Here is an 11,926-nt window from a genome sequence, read left to right as displayed (position 1 = left end):
GTTGGCATGGCCATCATGTGTAATCCACTTCATTTTCTCCCCTCTTTTATTATTGCATCTTCTTCTCTCAAAGATGGATTTTTTTTATAGTTTCACGCTTATGTCACATTGGTATCAAAATCGTTATTCTCTTATATCTTCTCCGATCATTCAAGACATCATCTCACCGTCTCCTACTGCTCTATCAATTTATATTTTCTTAAAATCTCTTTAAAATCTCTCAGAAATTGTTAGTCTCACATTCTCTACTTCCTCAGCTTTGAGATTCAAGAAAAGATATTCTATCATCGAGAAACTAAAGAAAATTCAGAATTGGGATTTTTTTACGAAAGTAAAGTTTTAGAGAAATTTCGTAGTTTTTAAAATATAGATAATTATAATGTTGTTAAGTGTTCAAAGATATAGTGACTAAAACAGGAATATTGTGGGAGTTTAATGATTAAATTAAAAAAATAAAATTTAATGACTAAAATAGGAATAAGATTAAAATGGAGTTACGAAATGTTGTAGTTTAACCAAAATAAAATTAATGTCAGAACAAAAGCTGCAATCAGGAAGTTTTAACTTCCACTTTCCTTACAATAAAATTACTACATTGTTTCGTTGCAGGGGCGGTGGGAACAAGCCACTTCCCAAAGGAAAGATCTTCTTTCCTTTTCATTCTTTCACAGAGCCCTGTTGCACCTTCTTGCTTCGATTCAACGATCCAACCTTCGCACCATGAACGGTAAGCCCTTCCTTTCTATTCTCCCGCGTTTTTATTTATTGGATTATCCTCTGAATCGAAAAATGAATTTGTTAACATCACTCTAATTCCCCTTCTTTGCCCCCCCTTGTTTGAGGGTGGTTGTTCATGAAGACGCGAGATATGTTACTAGGTTTCTTTTCTGTTGATACGCAATTGTATGATTCCTTAACACTGAAGTTTCTTTATCATTCAATTTGGAATATGGCACCTAAAACACAGTTGTTTTGTGAACATCTGCTTAATTTTAATCCAAATACCGGTATATATGCTTAACAAATCAATTAATCTCCTTTTCCCACTAATAACGTAGGCAGTTACTCTTTGGAAATACAGATTTTTGCTTTTACTTCTATGTTTGCTTACTGTTGTTCTCTAAATTCTTATTGAAGTTGGGTGATATAATCCAGGGAGGATTTTTGAATTTTCGTAATTTTTAAGATATTTATGTTTGGGAAGGTTTTTTTTTTTGTGATTAAAATTTTCTATTGATGTTTTCAATTATAGAAAGTTATTAGATAAGATTGTTTGTTTACACTTTTGAGTTATACTCAATTACCAGATGATCAAGTACCGTTTCTGATCATGGACTAAAGTTTAATGGATCAATCACCATTTATTAAGCTCGGGCGCTGGCATTGGTGGCTTATGGTGCCAATCAACATTTTGTTCCTTATTGTAGGCCAAGCTGCTGCATTTCTTCTGGGTAGATTTTATTATGATCAAGGTGGATATAGTGACTGGATGGCAACTCTTGTGCAAACTGCTGGATTTCCAATCCTTTTCATCCCTTTGTTTCTTCTTCATCCATCTCTGAAACTGGAGACTTCGACTTCTTCTTCTATCTTGCCTTCCATCAAAGTTGTTGCTTTGCTCTTGGATTAGTTGCAGCCGGTGACAATATGTTGTACTCTGTTGGGCTGTTGTATCTGTCAGCCTCTACCTATTCCCTCATTTGTGCCTCTCAGTTAGCTTTCAATGTCGTTTTTTCGTACTTTCTTAATTCGGAGAAGATGACTGCTTTAATTCTCAACTCTGTGGTTATCCTCTCGTTGTCCGCTGCTCTGATTGCGGTGAACGACGATTCGCAAGTACTGTCGGGAGTTTCCAAGGGGAAGTATCTCCTATGCTTCGTATGGAGCTTCTGCTGTTTACTCCCTTTCACTCTCCCTTATGCAACTTTCGTTTCAGAAGGTGTTGAATAGGGAAACATTCAGTGTGGTTTTGGAAATGCAGATTTAAGTGTCGTTTCTGGCGACTTGTGTTTCAATCGTGGGCTTGTTTGCGAGTGGGGAATGGAAGGGATTGCCGGAAGAGATGGAGGGCTTCAACAGCGGAAGAGTTTCGTATGTGCTGACTCTGGTTTGGACGGACGTAAGTTGGCAGGTATGTGCTGTTGGTGTGGTGGGGTTGGTTTTTGCGGTGTCGTTGCTATTCTCCAACGTGAAAAGTACTCTGTCATTGGCGATTACACATTTAGTTTCTCTGGTAGTTTTTCATGACAAGATGAATGGGGTGAAGGTAATTGCCATGCTACTTGCACTATGTGGTTTTGCTCTTATATTTACCAAAATTATCTAGATGATGCAGAGGCAAGGAAAATGGGATCAAAACCACATACTGATGATATCGAGGAAAGCCATCATGCATACATATGATATCGAGGAAAGCCATCATGCATACATCTGAGTGTCATGGAACATGAATTTGATAGTCTTTTTGTCGATTTCATTTTTTTTTATTTTTTAAATAGAGAAATGAAAAATAAAATATTGTAAATGTTACAAGTGAAGTGAAGTTGTTCTCTGTTTCCCCTTCAATCTCAAACATAATTTATTATCTATCAATTTATTGTACAGCGTAGCTTTAATTTATGGTAGATAATTACAAAATGAACTAACCATTGAATAAGAAGAGCACATGAGCAACCTACAAGTATAAAAATGCAAGAGTTGCGACTCACCTTAACCCTTCTCTGTTTTGTAGATGTATTACGTGCATTTTTAAAGCAGAGTATAAATTAATTTTTTTATTAAAAATACAACATTATTTGTTTTTCACCAAAGGTTCAACAGGATCTTATATATAATAAAATATTTTGTTTCTTAAAAATATTTTTCAAATATGCGAATAAGAAGACTTTATCGAAAATATGTGGCTGTAATAACCTTTAATCTTTTTCTCTAACTGATAGAACATATTTTTAGGGATATTATATTTTCGACTTTTTTTATCTATAAAAGATATATGTAATTTACGTGGAAAAACAAATTTAAACAGATTATTAAATTAATGGATATAATGTTGATTAAACCTTAAATAAAAAAGAAAAATAAATTGAGAGGAGATGGAAATAATAAAGGGTGGCGAAGGATGAAAAGCACACGGAGTACTAAATTCTATTTAATATACTAAACTATTACTCTGTACCATCCCATATGCAGAGGGCAACCCCACAAATTTGTAGGGTATGGTTAGGCGGGGTAATTTGGGAGCCAACCCTAAATCACAAATAATACCGTTGTTTATCAATAATATTGGATACAATTTAAGATGTATTGTATTTCTAAGAAGATGATTTATACTTATTTTGAAAAATATTTATAATAAAAAAAATAAAATTCATAGGTATAAATTATTTCATTATTTATAATATCAAATCAATTAAATTCGATTAATTTTAAATAAACTTATATTAAAAATATTATGACAGTAATGGAAATAATACTGTGTTTATGGTAATACCAACACTGTAGCATACATTTTTTCCATCGCATTTTACATGTTTTGATAGGTGGCTCAAATGTCAACGGTTATAGTTGACTTTGCCGAAATCAGCAATCTTCTTAGACCTATTCGCACAACACCCGCCGCAGTACCCAAGTGGGGCTTCATCGATGGCCTACCTTCGTTTGTATACGTCATGTCAGGCGCCAATCCGCTCTTTTGCTTCCACTGCCGGTTCGGACTCGCCCTCACCAGCGGGCTCAAGCAAAACGCCATTCCTGGTTTGTTCCTTGCCCCGTTCTCCCTCTCCTAGCCGTTGTCGGTGTCCTCTTCCACTGTGGCGAAACCTCCGGAGAGATTTCCGGTGGCAATCGGTCACACTCGGCCCCAGGGTTCAATTCGGTTGCAGGCGACATTCCTCGATCTGCGCATGATCTCGGATAACGATGGTCGAATTGGGTAAAATGCTCTACACGAGATGTCCTGGAAGATTGCTGTTTTTTTCTACCAGCTGCAAAAATCGCCGAGAACCAAGACGGGGATGACGACGACGACGAGGAGTATGGCTCATTGCACGATTCCGATATTTGTGAACCCTAGGATCCGAATTCAATTTATCGGATCTCGAGACGAACAGGCTCGAAAAGAGAGAGAACTTGTGTTTCTTCTTGAAAGCCACGGAGGCGGCATCGAAATCGGCGGTTGTTGTCGTGGTGAGACCCACCTGAGGAGAACTGTAGAATATCTGTGATGGATCCACCTTGCACCGTCATCGTCAGATTTCCACCGATTAACGTAAGGAGAACAGACCGAGGGAAAATCAACGGCGGTTGCTCATGCTTCCGACGATCCTGGGTCACGGCAGCGGCAGCGGCTCGCTCTAACCGAGTTTGGGAGGCGATGACGACAAGTAGACGCTCCCGTAGACAGGTGGCGCAGACGCCGACGCGGCTACTTAAGTCGGTATGATGCTTCTTACACCTCATGTATAAGGAAAAGAAAAAATGAAAACTTTGTTGGGTGGTGGAGGTGTAGAAAAGGTAATGCTTGAAATGAGTCCACGCTCAACTCATTATCCTAAGTTGATACCTTCCACTTTTAAATCTCCATAACGGTTTCTTTATTACCAATTTTACACAAAACACAACCTTTTTCTCTATCACCAAACCACTCATTTGTTTATTTAATATTTTTAAATTAAAATAAAATATTTGAAAAATGTTAAATCATTTTCTGTCTTGTCCTTTTTAGCATTTAGTCTAATTAGGTTGAACGTAATCATTAGCTCATCCATTATTTGACCATTTTTAAAGATTTATTGCCTTATTTTCTTTCATGGTCCCCTTGTTCAAACCACATTTGGTTTATGATATATAATATTATTAATGTAAATTACACATTTAATACCTTAACTATTATTTTTATTTTGTTTTGATTATCTAAATATTTTTATTTCAAAATCATATAATAGTATCCATCGATAAAATAAATAACAATGATACTAACGTATCACATTAATATAATGTCATATCATCATTTAAAAAAATTAAAAAAATGTTACGTAAGTGATTCTATCATCATTGTATTTTTGGGTTTTATTCATTATAAAAACTATTAATATATTCTTTTAACATTGATGTTAACGTATGATCATAAAATAATATTATGTCATCATTAAAAAAAATTAAAAAATATCACTTAAACAGTTTTATCATTGTTGTATTTTTAGGTTTTATCCATTAAAAAAAATGTAGCTATCTTTCTGTCATAATAAATTGTTGATAAAGAACAAATATTTTTTTAAGATATAATGTCAAAATTCATTTTTAATATTTAATAAAATGATTTTATTGTTTAGATGGTTCAATCTTAATTAACAGTAAAATTTATTGTTAATATAGTAGTATTTTTACAGTTATGTAATAGGTACATAGATATTTATTTGTTTGTGAATTGATGTTGTTTTGTTGACCAAAGTATGTAGATAAGATGATGGATATTGCTTAAGCAACAGTGTTATATTTATAGAATAGAATAGTAAGAATGTACAGCCATCACTTCGGCTTTGAAAAATAAACATTGTATAAATGATTGCTTACTGGTTCAAGACACGTCATTTTCTTTATAAAAAAAGTGTAGATGAAGTTGAAAGAAAGGATGGGTTGGGACTTGGGATTGGCGTGTTTGTTTTGTTTGAGAGTCGGGCTTGGCCCGCCACTCACTTTCACAAAACCTACCTCCTCCTTACTATATTATCTGTGTAGCAACTTTTCCATTACGAACAGTGACGGATCTAGAAATTAAAAAATAAGGCTTAAAATTTTATTACCCTATTCTAAAGAAGGTTGGGTATGCAAATTTTCTTATTTTTTTCTATTCCTATTAGCAAATTAAACTAAATCTAACATTTTCTCAAAATAATGGGTGTGCAATGACTTCCCTAGGGAGCCATGTACATCTGCCCCTGATGACGAGGACATTGTTTTTCTTATTAACGATATACGATGTTATAATATAATATTTGTTTAAATTTTTTTATAATTATTGACGACACTATTATAGCCGTATCGATTTGAACTCAGAATCTCTAAAGAAAACGACATTCTCTTCTACTACTATAGACACTCAATAGATTCTTTGAGATAATGATTTCTGAATTAACATTCCATCGAATTTCTTAATTAACATTAATACATCACTTGAATAAAGCACATTATTCAACAAATAAAACTATAAAACTTAACACATTAGCATGAAATCGATTTATTATAAGTGTTACACCTCAACATACAAATTTCAATTAATTTCTTGTTGAGGTATTGTGATTCGTTGTTCAAAAACGCATATAAATTCTGATCTTAAAACAATATCATCCGATAATATTTTATAATTAATCTCTATTATCTATCACGTGAACTCACTCATTAACCATTGTATCTCGTTTGAGAAGACTCAAGGCGCATTAAAACTTCCTTTTATCTAAAATAGAAGTAAATTATAAAAATTTAAAGAGACATTGTAATAAAAAATTTAAATTTAATCATTTATAAATATTTTGAGGTAGCCCTTAGGGCATTAATAAGCAAGTGCTCCAGGGGCTGATAGGGAGCTTAAGCCTAAAACTATGTGAAGTTGGGCTAAAGTGTAGCCCGATAAGAAGTTTAATGGAACCATCGGGTCTTTAATATTGTCACATGGTACTAAGGTTCATTCGGGCTGGGTACAAGGTAAAACTCTATTCTTTTTTTAAAATAAAATAAAATCAAGTGAATTAATTATTAATTCAAACTAAATAAAATTTTAAATAAAAATTAATATAATATTTTAAATTAATTTATAGTTTTAAATAATTAAAAAACCACAAACATCAATCCGTTGACTTCCTTTCCCAAATAAAAATAGAAAGTACATAATAAATAATCACCGGCTCTTCGTATCTTTCCAAAAGCCCTTTCCTTTAAACTCCAACGCAGTTAAAAGGGGAAAAAGCTTCTCTCTCTTCAATCTTCGATGAATTGGCAGCCAAGGATTGAAACATGAGAAAATTCTTGACTCCCTGAAAAAAAAATCCCATTTTGCAAACAAGACCCTGAAAGGAAGGAAGGAAGGAAGGAACCTTTTTTTCCTTCTTGATGGGTTACTTTTCTTGCAAAGCAGAATCAGCAGTGTCCATAATCTCCACCGCCGCCACAACAACCACCCATAATTCATCTACCAAAGCTGTTTCCGACAGGAAGGAAAAGCCCCTCAAGATCCAAGTTCGATTACTCCGACCTCGAAGCAGCCACCAATGGGTTTCTCCGACCAAAGGCTTCTGGGCAAAGGCAGCCACGGCTCCGTCTACAAGCTGTTCTCAAGGACGCCACGTTGCGATCAAGAGACCGTCTTCCAGGAACCAAGAAACCAACCCAGAAGCCGATAACGAGATTGAAATCTTGTCGAATATTCGAAGTCCCGGCTGGTGAATCTTCTTGGCTTTAGTAATGACGCTAATGATCGTTTATTGGTTGTTGAATTTATGAGTAATGGCACATTATGATGTTCTTCACTCCAACTCTTCTTCGAGGCCTTTGAATTGGGGTCGAAGAATTCAATTAGCTTTACAATTTGCAAAAGCCTTAGAGACACTTCACTCACAACCCCCCCAATTATCCATAGAGACGTTAAGTCTGCAAATGTGTTAATCGATAGGAATTTCATGCAAGATTGGGTGATTTTGGATTAGCACTTAGGTGTGGTGTTGATGATTATAGGCTTAGATCCACCCCTCCAGCTGGGACCATGGGGTATCTTGATCCATGTTATGTGACCCCAGATAATCTGAGTACAAAAACTGATGTTTTTAGCTTTGGGATTTTGTTGTTAGAGATTATTAGTGGTAGAAAAGCTATTGACGTTGCGTATTCACCACCTTCCATTGTGGATTGGGCGATTCCTCTTATAAAGAAAGGGAAGATTGTTCCGGTTTATGATCCGAGGATTGTGCCTCCTGCGGATCCTATTGTTAGGAAGCAGTGGCTGTCATAGCGGCTAAATGTGAGGTCTTGTAGGGAGCGCCGGCCGGCAATGAAAGACGGGTTAGCTGTTAACCGGGTTGAGCAAATTGATTCCTTTACATCTATGGAATGGTTTTAACAATCCATGTATGATGGTGGAAACAATGGGGCGCTCCTGTTGAGTGTAGAAATGCTGAGGATGGAAAATTTGGCAGGCAAACCGTGAGGGACTCGCAGAGAGTCTATTCCGATTTGGGATTTTAGCAGCAACTTGATGGAACTAATGGGCATGAGCATGAATGTGTTGAGGGGGACTGTGAGTCTAACATAGTTGAGAGGCCAAGATCAGGGAGCAGAGGTACGAGCCTTAGATTTCGTAGCAAACAATCGGTGAAGAGAAAATGTTGGGAACGAGAAGGTGGATTTGGTTTGAGGAGGAATCAATCAGCCGGAGAAACCTCAACTATTTTCAGTGAAAGGTGACGCACTTTCTCGTTTCTCGGTCGGTGACATTCGGTTGTGTCATAAACATTGAAATGGTTGGCAACGGAGCAAGTTGAGGCGTCCAAGTTTCACTTGCTTCGTGTGTATTCACATGCTTTGAATTGTTAATGTGGTGTTTCATTTTTACTATGTAGATCAGGACATGGCTAATGTCCATTTCACAATAACCGAATCTGCATGCACGAGGTGATGTGAACCTGCTTTACAATAATTGAATAATGCATTTCATTTCAATGGAATTCATCTTCAAGCCTTCCATTATATTCACATGCTAGCTCCAAAGCATACATTAGATAGATTACTTTTTCTCTTCTGGAAATCCATAGATATTATTGGTACATTATCATAATATCAACCCAAATTGATTCATCACAGTTGCGGGTGCAATGGGGTATTAGGTCAGGCATTGCTGTCCAAGAAAAGGACTGAACAAAAGCAATAACCAAGTTCAATCATTCTGTTAGATCTGGTAAGGGAACAACACAAGACCCTTTCTTTATTATTCCTCAAAATTTCATTTTTTGTTCATAAAAAAACATTAATAAGAAAGACAAGAAGATGAAGACGAATATGACCCAACAATGCAAAAGGTTAACAGAGTTCGAAATGTCTTTTTGTTTTGCACCAAGTATCAAGGCTTTACAGTTCAGCCTCTTGCAGTTTCATGTGTTTTCTCGTTTCCATATGCTTATATTATGGATCTGTCATGTATTGTATGTATTTATGCATGCGTGGGTGAATGTGCCCACTGCCATTGCCAACCCCACTAGTCAACGATGGAACTTTCTTTGGCTTTATCGGGCAAATGAAATAGCAACATACTAAAAAACAAGGAAGTGACCATGGAAAACGATGATGAATATGTGAGATTTCAAAAGAGGTAACCAACCCAAGATGGGTTGTGTTTGATTGCTGGATCCAAGTAGTTTTTGATTTCTTTAATAGATAAAGTTAAGACCCTTAATAATGCCTAAAGGTTTGTTTGTGGGAAATGTATTGAAGAAGGAAGAGAATGAATCCTGCCTGTGTTTGACCGGTTGGCTCCTTTTACTTCAATTTATGCTTGCTTACGCACTTAATTTTGATTATTAAGATCTTAAGCTTCAAGCTGAAGGGTCTGAGCACTGCAGTTCTTAACGCCCACTTGGAAGTTGGAATCTAACCAACAAATCTTTTCTTATTGGTTTTTACTTTTATTTAAGAAAATAAATGGCATCCTTTAAAGAAATTTGACAACCGTCATTAGTATTCATCCACTTAAATTTTTGGGTGTGAATTAGACCCTTGGTTAATTTTATATATTGTTTATAGAGAATAAATACAATACTTGAAAATCAGAACTTACGTACAGCTCAAACTACTAAGAAAATGGCTGACTAATTATAATTTTTGTAAACACAATATTTCAAAAAGTAAATAACTGTGTAGGATACTAAATAATTAAGAAAAGTTTGTTATTTTATAACTTGATGTTTTAATAATGACAATTATATATAAAAACATACATGGGTTGTACTAACAGCCGTGCATACCTAACAATGGGACTATAGCATGTCAGATGCAATTCACCCAAAACACAAATTAAACTTAATGTTTCTTTTGACTGCTAAAACAAAATGTGTAATGAAAAACAAAAATCGACTAATGTCCTATTAACCTGCTCTCAGAAAGTATCGAGTGAGTATTAATATGAAAGGCAGTGTGTCAATATTATATCAGTGCAGTAACCATGCAATCCAAAATATCCTCTGCACCACCAATCAAAGAGATGCCCCCATTCTTGTGACCACCACCAGTGCCCTGCCCGAGTATGTTGATAAAACTTAAAAGCAGACTGGGTGTGGTCCCATAATTCCATATTTCTTCCTTCTCATATATTTATCTTACATTCTGCCTTGTCTTAGTCGTCCGCTTCACAGTTGCAAGCTAAAAGTGCACTCGTCCCCTCGCTAGTGGAAGAACAACCTGGAACAGGAAAGCTATGTACAAATATTTATCTTTTTTTCTAAAAAAAATATACTTTGGTGCTTACCATCACCTTTAGATTAAGCTGAACATATCATGGAACCTATATCATTAATGTTAGACCCTTCCAGGGATTTTTCGTCTGTATGATTTTTGTTGTAAAAAGATTTAAAATGTTTTGGATACAGGAGAACACAGTTTTCCTACTTCAACTTATAGGTTTGTTGACGTTCGAGATGTTGCGTATGCGCATATTCTAGCATTTGAGGTTCCTTCAGCTAATGGAAGGTATTGCTTGGTTGAAAGAAATGTACAGTTTCAGGAGGTTCCGAAGACCTTGAATGAACTTATCCTACTTTGGGCCTTCCAGAAAAGTAAGCAGTCGTGTTATCTGCGTTAGTATCACATTTTGCTCCGATACGATAATATGATCATCTTGAGACTCGAGATCTTTCTTCGCTGCCAGAAAACCATTTGATTGATGATGAAATTGCTGAAAAGAGTTTTTTCTTTTATTCATGGCAGATGTAAAGATAATGACAAGCCTCTTGAGCGTATTTTCCAGATATCGAATGAAAGCAGAAGGTTTGGGTGTCAGCTTCACTCCTTGGAATGTGAGTTTGAGGGAAGCTATAAAAAGCTTGAAGGAGAGAGGTTTCTTAAGCATCTGAATTCTCATTGTAATGTCCATCTTGTTTTTTGGAACATGTTATTTTCTAGTATGCACTTAAAATAAGACATTATATGATTACTTGCACTGGTTTTCCCTGCTTGTATAAACATGATGATGGCCACAACTCAACTGCAATTCATTACAATGAAAGTGAAAGTTCTTTTAAGGGTAGGAGATGATTATAAGTAATATATGTTCATAATTATTTTTAATTATTGATAACGTATATATTTAGTAGATACAGTTGTTTAAGCTCAAAATCGTAAGAATAAACACCTTTTATGTCTGTTTAAGCTTAATACTTCAAAAAAAAAAACACTTTTTTTAATTATTGAGACCGCTCAAGGCAGTTCAATGTGTTCCATTACAATGAGTTTGTATGTAGAGAATTCTTGAAGCAGCTTGAAAAGTTTAAATAATAATTTGAAAATAAGAAAGTGGTAGCAGCCTGTAGAAATTTCATGAGGATAATGGACAGACATGTGTCAAAAAGAACATGGCAGCAATAAGCTGCTAGAGGCTTTGTTTAAGTCGGTTATTCACCCTACTTAGACTTTGGTTTCTGTACAACTAAATCAATTAATGATAATGATATCAACACAATTAATGGAAAAACACAAAACATATAGTCATTCAAGCAATTTTTCTTTATATTTTAGCTATTGAACCATTAATTTTGTTAATAAATATAAGCATATTGGTATTAGAGTACATAATTAAGTATATCAAATTCAAACAACAATAAATAATTTAAACTCGAGTTGATAATTTTCGAATCTCTAGATCTTATTTTAGATTTATGAAATGAAAAAGATG

At 35.1% G+C, this 11,926-nt stretch overlaps 2 pseudogenes; both read left to right on the top strand.

Moving 5' to 3' along the window:
* The first annotated feature begins 584 nt into the window (after nt 1–584).
* LOC120135960 lies at nt 585–2,479 on the top strand (annotated as a pseudogene).
* Nucleotides 2,480–6,910: 4,431 nt separating this feature from the next.
* On the top strand, nt 6,911–8,706 carry LOC120136082 (annotated as a pseudogene).
* Nucleotides 8,707–11,926: the final 3,220 nt, after the last annotated feature.

The sequence above is a fragment of the Hibiscus syriacus genome, unplaced genomic scaffold (genome assembly GCF_006381635.1).
Source record: "Hibiscus syriacus cultivar Baekdansim isolate YM2019G1 unplaced genomic scaffold, ASM638163v2 tig00110621_pilon, whole genome shotgun sequence".
Taxonomy (NCBI): Eukaryota; Viridiplantae; Streptophyta; class Magnoliopsida; order Malvales; family Malvaceae; genus Hibiscus; species Hibiscus syriacus.
This window is presented reverse-complemented; position numbering and strand designations above follow the sequence as displayed.